We start from the raw sequence: 12,117 nt of genomic DNA on the forward strand, positions 1-12,117 counted from the left end.
GTGTCTAACCTGATTACCTTGTATCTATCCCACCGCTTAGAACAGTGCCTGGCACATAGTAAGTGCTTAAACAAATACCACCATTATTATTATTATTCTCTGTGCCTTAGTTACCTCATCTGTAAAATGGGGATGAAGATTGTGAGCCCCATGGGGGACAGGGACTCTGTCCAACCTTATTATCTTGTATGAACCCCAGCACTTAGGACAGTGCCTCGCACCAAGGAAGCGCTTAACAAATACCATTCAAAAAAAAAAGCCAATTAAAAAGTCTTTCGTTGCTCCCAGTGGTTTCGGGGGCAACTCTCGGGTTCTTACCCTCTCCGGGTCTTCGGACGTCTCCGGACACGGCCCGCGCATTCATACCAGGAAGAGTCATCCAGAGGTTCAAAGCTTGGTTGCCGTTTATTTGCTATCAGCGGTTACATGGTTGAAAGAGAGAGAGAGAGAGAGAGAGCGAGAGAGAGAGAGAGAGAGGGAGAGCGAGAGGGAGCCCCCATTTTGCCTTGTTCGTCTCTTATCCCCTTCGTTGCCTGGGGGCGGGGTTTTCTCGGGGAATGGCGTATCGAGGCTTTGCCATGTAGCACACTCACTCGCCGCCCTCCAGCCACTAGCCTAGCAACAGCTCTGTCCATCACGAAGCGTTTGCTCTGGCTCGCCCCCAGCCACCCGTTGCCAACCATCGCTGGCTGTGGATATGGCCTTGAGGTTGCCTCCGAGCCTTGCAGGTGCGAGCTTGTTTTTCTTGCCCTGGTCTCTTTATCTCCTGTTGTTGAGTCTTTTTGGCCTTGAGCCGTTGGGTGCTGTTTGTTCCTTGCTCAGCACCTTCCCCCGCTCCCTACGTGTCCCCCTCTCGTTATGGAGGGGACTGCTAAGGGCGGCCACGCAATGGGAGCATCTCGACCTTAATCTCGCGGACCACCCGGGCAACAGTGGAGCAAAAGAGACGAAGGAGGCACGGGAGGCACATGAGCAAAAGCAAGACCCCCCTTTGATCCTGCCGAGGCCCATGGCCACCGGGAGGATCACATACGACCCTCCTCGGGATAACAAAGGTCTTTCGCAAAGCCGGAGCCTAAAGTAAAGGATAAGGAAAAGACAAAAACATCCAGGCAAAAAGAAAAGATAGAAAAATCCAACAGAAAAATTCAAGCTCAACTGAGCACACACAACAATCCAGGCACAACTGAGCACACAAAACAATCCCCCTCCTCAGCGAAACACAGCGTCCAGATGGCGCTGCATGTCTGTGACTTCAGCTTTGGACAGGGGTGTGGTCGGGGTTTGTAGAAGCATCAGGGTAGATGAAGCACATCAGAGGCAGGCCTTCAGGAGCTGAAAAACAGAGCACAGCAAAAAAAACCAAACCAGCGGCAAGACACACAAATAAGCAACCAGACAAAATCTCACAGGACCGAGGCCCATCCGGTAGAAGGTCGATGCAGCCGTAAAGCTGGGACAGCAAGTGGCTCAGAATCCTGAGAGTCAGCAGAAACCGATGGGGGAGTACAATCAGGAGGCGAAGCATCAAAAACGGCTGGCTTCACCTGGGAGTGGTGGATCCATGAGGGGCGCTCAGCAACACGAACTGCAGAAAAGGAAGACAAGAGAACCTGGTAGGGTCCCTCCCAGGATGGCTTAAGTGAAGCGTTGCCGACCATGCACTTAACCCAAACCCAATCTCCAGCGATGAATGGATGCAGATGATCCGTGAGAGGGATGCGCTGATGAAGGATTCCAGCAGCCTGCAGCTCAGCTAGAATTGCCTGGAGAGACAAAACATAGGCTCGCAGGGCATCATCGCCCTGGTATGGTGCATGTAAAGAACATTCAATTCCAAGTGGTCGATTCATTCATTCATTCATTCAATCGTATTTATTGAGCGCTTACTGTGTGCAGAGCACTGTACTAAGCGCTTGGGAAGTCCAAGTTGGCAACAGGTCGATAAATTTCAGATAGAACAGACTCAGTAAAATGTGATCCTTGATCAGAATCAATAACAGCAGGTGGCCCAAACCTGGGAATGACTTCCCGCTAGAGACATTTCACCACCGTAAGAGCAGTTTCTCGGGAGGAAGGGAAAGCCTCCATCCACCTAGTCGGGTGATCAACAATGACTAGTAAATATCGGAAATGACCAGCCCTCGGAAGTGTCACAAAATCAACCTGCAAACCCTCAAAAGGGGAATAGACCCAAGGGCGTCCCCCCAAGGGAACCCGATAACCAGGGTAGGCATTGAAGCTCTGGCAAGTAGCACAACTGGCTGTGACACGTTTGGCAACAGGATGGATACCTGGGGCAAACCAAACTCCAAGAACTGTGGCTGCCAAGGCATCTGCACCAAAGTGAGTCTCCTGGTGAAGACCCAGACAACTGGTTGCAATGCAGCACCAGGCAGAATAGGGCATCCATCAGGGACCCAAAAGAGTCCGTCCCGTTCCAGTGCCTCATATTGCCGAGGCCACTCAGCTCTTTCCTTATCAGTAATCAGGGAGGGCAACAGCGTGCCAGGGATAGACGTGGGGGCCAGGGTCATAACAGGAGCTACACATACAAGGGGGGCATGCCGAGCTGCCCAACGAGAGGCCTTGTCGGCTAGGCGATTGCCCAAACTCGGGGAATCACTTCCTCGGGTGTGGGCACGCACATGCATGACAGCCACCTCGGCTGGGAGCAAGAGGGCCTGTAATAGGCATTCTATACGATCCCCATTAGCAACCTGATGACCCGCTGAAGTGAGGAACCCCCGACTTTGCCACAGGGTACCTGTAGCATGACAGACCCCAAAGGCATACTTAGAGTCTGTATAGATGGTCACACGCTTCCCTTTACCGAGTAATAATGCCTGTGTAAGGGCTTCAAGCTCAGCTGCCTGCGCACTGCAAGAAGCTGGGAGTGAGCCGGTCCACAGCACAGAGCTTAGGGTAACAACAGCAGCGCCGGTGAGGCACACCCCTTGGTCCATAAAGGAGGAGCCGTCTGTAAACAAAGTTAGATCAGAAGAGGACAAAGGCTCATCGCGAAGGTCAGATCGAGGAGCGACAGTTTCCCGAACTACTTCGTCACAATCGTGAATTTGGTCAGTCATGGGAGAGGACTCAAGCAGGGTAGCTGGATTCAAGGAGCCACAGCGCTCCACATGTACCTGCGGATTTTCCAATAAAGCAACTTCATATTTAGTCAGGCGTGGCACAGATAAGGCTTGGGTGGCTGCTCCACGAAGGAGGCGCACAACTTCATGCGGAGTCCGAACAACAACAGGATGTCCCAAGAGGATATCCTGAGACTTTTCAAGCAGCATTACCACCGCAGCTATGCAGCGGATACAAGGTACTTGACCTAGAATGACAGGATCAAGGACACCTGAATAATAGGCTACTGGTCGATAGTGAGGACCAAGAGTTTGGCACAAAACACCTGAGGCCACTCTGTGGTGTTCATGAATGTATAAACAGAATGGCTTACTGTAGTCAGGGAGTCCCAGGGCAGGGGCTGAACTCAGGCATGATTTTAGTGTCTGAAAGGCTTCTACAGCCTCGGGAGTCCAGTCCAGGGGCTCTGGGGAAGTCATTTTTAGGAGCTCAAAAAGGGGTCTGGTTAACAGACAAAACCCAGCCGCACCTAGAAAACCCCTCAGGGCCCTCTTAGTAGTGGGGCAAGGCATGCATTGAATCAGGCTCGCCTCCTTGGAGGCGATTGCTGTTTCTCCCGCCCGCAACATGAACCCAAGATATTTTACCTGGGGCTGACACCACTGCAGTTTCTCGCGACTAACTTTAAGACCAAGCTGATGCAATCAAGCTAGGACCTGGAGGGAACCTGACCGACACAGATCCTTCGTGTCCCCAGCAATAAGGATATCATCCATATACTGGAACATACTGATCCCTTCGGGTAATATGAGGGGAGATAAGGGCTCTGCACAATTCTCTTAAAAAGATAGTTGGGGAGTGAACAAAACCCTGGGGAAGTCTCGTCCAGGTTAGTTGACGACCTTCTCAGGTAAAGGCAAAAAGGTACTGGCTCTCACAGGACACCGGGATAGTAAAGAAAGCACCAGTTAGATCAATACAAGTAAAACAGGTTGCTTCTGGACTCACGGAGCTAACTACTGCCGTAGGACTAGGAACCACAGCATGCATAGGCAAACGTAAGAGTTAATTGCACGCATGTCCTGGACTAACCGATAAGACAGAGGGGAGCCTGGTTTTCGCACAGGCAACACAGGAGTATTACAGGAAGATCGACATTCAACTAAAATTCCCTCGTGTCTCTTCTCTTTCTCCTTCACACACACTTACTCTAACCTTCATACACATACAATTCTTTTAACCATCGTCTCTTCTCTCTCACTAAGACGAGTGAAAAAGTCATCAGAGGTTTCCCTTTCATTCTGGGCCATCCCATGAAAGGAGTCCCAACTAGGGGGTTTACGGCCCAATTCTTGGATGGCTGCCAGGAGAGTCTCTCTGGCCCTTGAAAGGCTGCACGGAGGATACCGTGTATAAGGAAGTCCACGTCCTTTAGCTCCCCCGGGTGGGAGTCTTTATAGGACGTCATCTGTTCCCCAATAACGTCCCACCGCTCCTCCGTGATCCCGGAATCAAATATCCACGGGGAGGTCATAGTTATCTTCCCTATAAATTCCTTTATTGTTTTCAGCTCAATCTTTATCCCCTTACTTCTCAATATCTTGTAACAGTGCCAGGTGTACAATTCCTTATCTTCTGGCTTATATATGGGCAGTGATTGTGCCGTCCCCATCTTCCCGCCTGACCTTTAGCTACCTGGCCTACGGGGCACTCTCCCTGGTCTTCCCCAATGGGGGTACCCGAGCCCCACGTTGGGCGCCACTCATTGCTCCCAGTGGTTTCTGGGGAAACTCTCGGGTTCTTACCCTCTTCGGGTCTTCGGACGTCTCCGGACGCGGCCCGCGCATTCATACCAGGAAGAGTCAGCCAGAGGTTCAAAGCTTGGTTGCCGTTTATTTGCTATCAGCGGTTACATGGTTGAAAGAGAGAGAGAGAGAGAGAGAGAGCGAGAGAGAGAGAGAGAGAGGGAGAGCGAGAGGGAGCCCCCCCTTTTGCCTTGTTCGTCTCTTATCCCCTTCGTTGCCCGGGGGCGGGGTTTTCTCGGGGAATGGCGTATCAAGGCTTTGCCATGTAGCACACTCACTCGCCGCCCTCCAGCCACTAGCCTAGCAACAGCTCTGTCCATCATGAAGCGTTTGCTCTGGCTCGCCCCCAGCCACCCGTTGCCAACCATCGCTGGCTGCGGATATGGCCTTGAGGTTACCTCCGAGCCTTGCAGGTGCAAGCTTGTTTTTCTTGCCCTGGTCTCTTTACCTCCTGTTGTTGAGTCTGTTTGGCCTTGAGCCGTTGGGTGCTGTTTGTTCCTTGCTCAGCACCTTCCCCCACTCCCTAAGGTCTTTAACGAGTTCCCCTTCTTCCTCCATCCCTTAACTTGTGTGGGTCCCTTAAGGTTCTCTTTTGAGACCCTTTCCATCTGACTTTACACTCACTCCCTTGGGGAGGGAGTTCATTCACTTCCACAGCTTTAATTATCGCTGTTCCAGGTGAGATTTTTGGAAAATGCCCTGGGCAGTAGAGAGGCCAGAGGCAGAGAGACCAGTGAGGAGACCGATAGGATAGTCAAGCCAGGATGGGATGATATTTGCTGGATGTGGTGGACTGTCAAAAGATGGTGTTTGCAAAATGTTTCGGGCTTCTCGGCAGAGAGCCATAAAATAAAGCCAAATGCTGAATATCCAGATTATTGGCGAGAAGCAGCATGGCTTAGTGGATAGAGCTCTGACCTGAGAGTCAGAAGGACCTGGATTGTAATCCCAGCTCCTCCACCTGTCTGCTGTGGGTCCTTGGTTGAGTCACTTCACTTCTCTGGGCTTAGGTTCCATCTCCTGGAAAATGGGGATTAAGGCCGTGAGCCCCATGTGGGACATGGATTGCATCCAACCGGATTAGCTTCTATCTACCCCCATTTAGTACAGTGCCTGGCACATAGGCACTTAACAAATGCCATGTAAAAAAAAAGACAAGAATATTCAGAATTTTGTAAGCTCGTTGTTGAGAGGGAATGTGTCTGTTTGTTGTTGTTTTGTACTGTTCCAAGTGCTTAATGCAGTGCTCTACACACGGTAAGCGCTCAATAAATTCGATTGAATAAATGATTGAATAAATGAACATCAATCGAGAATCCCATTAGGTTCCATTCCTTCTCCCTCTGCCTCCTAAAATCTTTCTAACCAATGGAAACATGGACTAATTTGAATTTCCCCACCTCTACCTGCCCCAGTGCACTTAATCCTACCAGAGATCCTGCATCATTAAGCCATAAGCTCCTAAAAGACCACGAGGGGTCAGGTCTTATAAGTTTTTTTATACTCCCAGCCTCCTAGTAGAGTGCTCTTGTATAAAGCAGGCATTCAATAAATGCTGCTGAGGATGATGATGGATAAGCCTCACTTTTCTTCATCTCCCACTCCCTTCTGCATCACCCTAACTTGCTCCCTTTGATCTTCCCCTCTCCCCCCGCCCCCCACAGCAGTTATGCATATATCTGTAATTTTATTTACTTATATCGATGCCCATCTCCCTGCCTTCCCCCCTCCCCCAGACTTTGAGCTCACTGTGGGCAGGGATTGTCACTGTTGATTGTTGCATTGTTCCTACCCAAGAACTTAGTACAAGTGCTCTACACACAGTAAGCGCTTAATAAATACAATTGAATGAATGAATGAATGAATTGTTCAATCAAAGGCATTTAATGAATGCCTACTGTGCGTGCAGGACACCGGACTAAAAACCTGGGAAAGCACAGTAAAGTAGAGTTGGTAGATATGTGCCCATCCCAGAAGGAGTGTACAGTCTACAGGTGAGAGAACAACAAACGCTTTGTGATATTTACTGGTCAGTACACGGTACCATTCTCAATATTTCAAGCAGGAGGAGCAGCGTGGCCTAGTGGATATGGCACGGGCCTGGGAGTCAGAGGGCCTGAGTTATATTCCTGGCTCTACAACTTGTCTGCTGCATGATCTTGAGCAAGTCACTTCACTTCTCTGGGCCTCAGTGACCTCATCTGTAAAATGGGGATGAAGATTGTGAGCCCCATGTGGGACAGGGACTGTGTCCAATCTGATTGACTTGTATCTACCCCAGTGCTCAATACAGTGCCAGGCACATAGTAGGCACTTAACAAATTATATTAAAAAAAAAAGTGCACGAAAATGGTTTGAATGCAGGCAACTAGAAGGAGACTGATGAGCTCTCAGGTGACAGGGATAAAAATGGAGGTCAAACAATCCTCTATCCACAGTTCTTGCCTTCCAGTATAATTACTACAGTATCCCATTTGATTTGCAGTGTCGTAAACACCACATGTATTGAGAATACACAGGTGCAGATAGGGTCAGCAATCTTGTATTCTGGCTAAAAGGAAACAGATACAGTTTATTTATTTATTTATTTATTTATTTATTCATGGGACTGAAACAGAACTTTGGTAAAGACAGACACTTAAAAGACATGAAAAATGAATACAAGATTTCCTCCCCAGTATTTCCAGGGGGCTGTAATTAAGGGAATACATTTTTACTAAGTTGGATATATCCCTACCCAAATTTGCCATAACACCCAGTCAGAGGCCTGGAGGGGACTTTGAGAGGTTGTCTCGAATATTCCCTTGCCTCCAGGCGAGGCTACTTTTAAACCATCCTGGACAGACAACACTGAACCCTTCTTTAAAAGATCTCCAAAGGCTCTGCCATTGGTTTCATTGCCAAAGCTTCACTGATTATTGTGGCATTTGTGCCAGGCTCTGTAAACTAAGCGCTGGGGTAGATACCAGCTAATCAGGTTGGATACAGTCCCTGTCGCACGTGGGACTCACCATCTTAATCCCAACTTTCCAGATGGGGTCACAGAGGCCCAGAGACGAGAAGTGACTTGCCCAAGATCACACCGTGGACAAGTGGCCAAGATGGGTTTAAAACCCAGGTCCTGTGAGTCCCAAGCCCATGTACTTTCTGCTACGCCATGCGCTTCAATGTGTTCCCACCCAGCCAAATATCTTCCTAATGGCTTCAATTTAAAACAGTGCTTGACACACAGAAAGTGATGAACAAACACCACAATCATTAATTTTTTAATCATTTTCTGAAATGAAATATCCCCGATTATTGTTGGGGGTTTTGGGTTCGTTTTTCTTTTTTTCTTTTGTTTTATATAGAATCTGTGGGACACAATCCTCATCCCACATTGGGCTCAAAGTCTAAGTAGGAGGGAATAGGGTTTAATCCCCATTTTCCAGCTAAGGAACCCGAGGCCCAGAGAACTAAAGTGACTTGAGGGCATGTCCATTCCTACAGGTAGAGAAGGAGAAGCACAATTTTGGTCGCCCTGAGACTTCCAAGGACTTTAGAACTGGAGCAAGGGAACAGAGAAGGGTCTCCAAGTCTTGAATATTCTTTTTTTTAATGGTATTTGTTAATCACTTACTACGTGTCAAACATTGTTCTAAGCACTGGGGTGGGTACAGGTCAATTAGGTCGGACACAGTCTCTGTCCTTAATGGGCCTCACGATCTAAGTAGGAGGGAGAACAGGTACTGAATCCCTGTTTCACAGTTGAGGAAACTGAGGCCCAGAGAAGTCAAGCCACTTACCCAAGGTCACACAACAAGCAACTCCTCACTCTTGGCTTCAAGGCTCTCCATCACCTCACCCCCTCCTACCTCATCTCCCTTCTCTCCTTCTCCAGCCCAGCCTGCACCGTCCACTCCTCTGCCGCTAACCTCCTCACCGTACCTCGTTCTCGCCTGTCCCGCCGTCGATCCCCGGCCCACGTCCTCCCCCTGGCCTGGAATGCCCTCCCTCCGCACATCTGCCAACCTAGCTCTCTTCCTCCCTTCAAAGCCCTACTGAGGACTCACCTCCTCCAGGAGGCTTTCCCAGACTGAGGCCCCTTTTTCCTCTCCTCCTCCCCATCCCCCCCGCCCTACCTCTTTCCCCTCCCCACAGCACCTGTATATATGTTTGTACAGATTTAGTGCTCTATTTATTTTGTTCATGATGTGCATCTGGCTTTATTCCTATTTGTTCTGACGACTTGACACCTGTCCACATGTTTTGTTTTGCTGTCTGTCTCCCCCTTCTAGACTGTGAGCCCGTTATTGGGTAGGGACCGTCTCGATATGTTGCCAACTTGTACTTCCCAAGTGCTTAGTTCAGTGCTCTGCACATGGTAAGTGCTCAATAAATACGATTGATTGAATGAATAAATGAATGAATGAAGTGGCAGAGCTGGAATTACAACCCAGGCCCTCTGACTCCAAGGTCCAGGTTCTTTCCACTAGGTTCTCTGAAATCAATGGGAATTTCACAGTGTTTGAAGATCAGCCTACCAATGTTTGGGGAATCCGTGTGAGTCATCCTCAGTGGGACCAGCTGAGGAAGGGTTGAACTGCCCAGTCTTCCGTGGTCTGGACTCAAACTCCAGGTAGGACCCAACCCACCCTGAATGTTTTGATGACACTTCATTGAGGCGAGCATCCAAGGTGTGACCTTGGGCAAGTCATTTCACTTCTCTGGCCCTCAGTTCCCTCCTCTGTAAAATGGGGATTAAGACCGTGAGCCCCCTGTGGTATGAACCTTGTCCAAACTGGCTAGCTTGTATCTACCCCAGCACTGAGTTCAGTTCCTGACACATAGGAAGCCCTTAACTAGACTGCAAGCTCATTGGGGGCAGGGATTGTGTCTGTTTTTTTCTATATTTTACTCTCCCAAGTGCTTAGTACAGTGCTCTTCATACAGTAAGTGCCCAATAAATACGACTGACTGACTTACAAATACCACTGGGGAAAAAAGCCACATTTTTTGATTCTCTGACAATATCAAATCAGACTACTGGGTTATACCAACGACTGTGTCTGACTTACCAACTTATTTTTCTGAAGGTAAGTATATCATTAAATAGGTCAGCACATTTGGAGAAACTGTGCGTACTTCTCCATTCATCCTTCCTCACCCGCCCCCAAAATGTTCATTTTCACATCTTACAAGGACCTGATGAAACTGGTGTAATTGACAGCCTAATTAGAAATCATAGAATGGCATATGTGATGCTTGTACTCTATTTGCACTTTTTCTTGTAAATTTCCTATACAACTCTTTTATAAAACAGGAAAATGTCCCAATTTATCACATGACTGATTAAATCCAAAATGACACCACGTGGCGTCAAATAGGATGTGATCTTTTCCTCTCATCTTCAGATCTATATGGGCAGCAGGCCAGTCATTACGTGCTGGGAGTTGAAGAGTGAGTATGTTTTTTTATTACAAAGGATTGGAGTGACCTTTGCTCTCGGGGGTTAATATTTCTGTCTGCAACCAGGGCTCCCTGCAGACAATCTCAGATTTTTATCTGCAATACGGAACTGAGGGTGGTCACCCTCAATCGATGAATGATATTTATTGAGAGCCTACTGTGTGCGGAGCACTGTTCTGAGCGCTTGAGAGAGTACAATATAGCAGAGTTGGTAGAAGTGATCCCAGCCTACAACGCGCTTGCAACTTAGAGGGGGAGACGCACATTGAAATAAATCACAGATAGAGCTGTGGCCTAGTGGACAGAGCCCGGGCCTGGGAGTTAGAAGGATCTGGGTTCTAATCACCATTTGTCTGCTGGGGGAACTTGGGCTAGTCACTTCACTTCTCTCTGCCTCAGTTACCTCAACCAGAAAATGGCAATTAAGGCCGGGGGCCCCATGTGAGACGAGGTCTATGTCCAAATTGATTGGCTTGTGCCCACCCCAGCACTTAGAACGATGCCTGGCCCACATTAAGAGCTTAACAAATTCCATAAAAAAAGGCGGGGGGTGGCAGGGGGTGGGGGGGGAATGGCAGAGTAAAGCATATGTCCATAATGGCTGGGGTGGGGTGAGTATCGGCACTTAAAACAGTGCTTGGCATACAGTAAGCACTTAACAAATACCATCATTAATATTATCAAGATGCCTAAAGGGAACCTAGGTTTATCTTCCTAGACCTTTGGCTAACAATAAATATAGGGTAATCAATCAATCAATCAATCAATCAATCAATCGTATTTATGGAACACTCACTGTGTGGAGAGCACTGTACTAAGCATTTGGGAGAGTACAGTACAACAGTATGAGTAGATCCATTCCCCGCCCGCAACAAATTTATTCATTCATTCATTCAATCGTATTTATTGAGCGCTTACAGTGTGCAGAGCCCTGTATTAAGCGCTTGGGAAGTACAAATCGGCCACATATAGAGACGGTCCCTACCCAACAAACGGGCTCACAGTCTAGAAGGGGGAGACAGATGTGAATACAAATTAATAAATGATGGATATGGCCATTCATGCTGTGGGGCTGTGGGTGGGGTGAAAAAAGGGAGCAAATCCAAATACAACCAGAGGTAGAAATAGAACCCAGATAGAGCAAGAAAAAGAATCTGACTTCAAACTTCTGATGGAACTGAAGTTCCGGAGGACTGTGGGCCCCAAGCTTCAGCATGGCTGAGGGACCTGGATTCGCCCCAACATCACCTCTGACTCAAATGATTTCATCTGTGATCTGAGCAAGGAAAGTAGAACAGCTTCAAGTGATGAGCGCTCAATAATATGATTAAATGAATGAATGAATGAAGAAGCACAGTCTCAAAGACTGCGGCTTATTTTGTCTGTGACTGCAGTGACCGAGACCTGCTAGATGGGTGATGATATAGAGTGAGGGAAGGGATCTAGGGAGGGCTACAAAATCCTGCATTATCAATGAATCACATTTATTATTATTATTATTATTAATGATAGTAGTAATGATATAATACCTGTGATATTTGTTAAGCATTTGCTATGTGCCAGGCACTGTGCTAAGGGCTGGGATGGATATAAGCAAATCAGGTTGGACACAGTCCCTGTCCCGCATAGGGCTCACAGTCTTGGTCCCCATTTTACAGATGAGGTAACTGAGGCAGAGAGAAATGAAGTGACTTGCCTAAGAGCACCCGGCAGACAAGTGGCCGAGCTGGGATTAGAACCCATGACCTTCTGGCTCCCAGCACTGTGCTCT

Source organism: Tachyglossus aculeatus, chromosome X1 (assembly GCF_015852505.1).
Source record: "Tachyglossus aculeatus isolate mTacAcu1 chromosome X1, mTacAcu1.pri, whole genome shotgun sequence".
In the NCBI taxonomy this organism is placed as follows: Eukaryota; Metazoa; Chordata; class Mammalia; order Monotremata; family Tachyglossidae; genus Tachyglossus; species Tachyglossus aculeatus.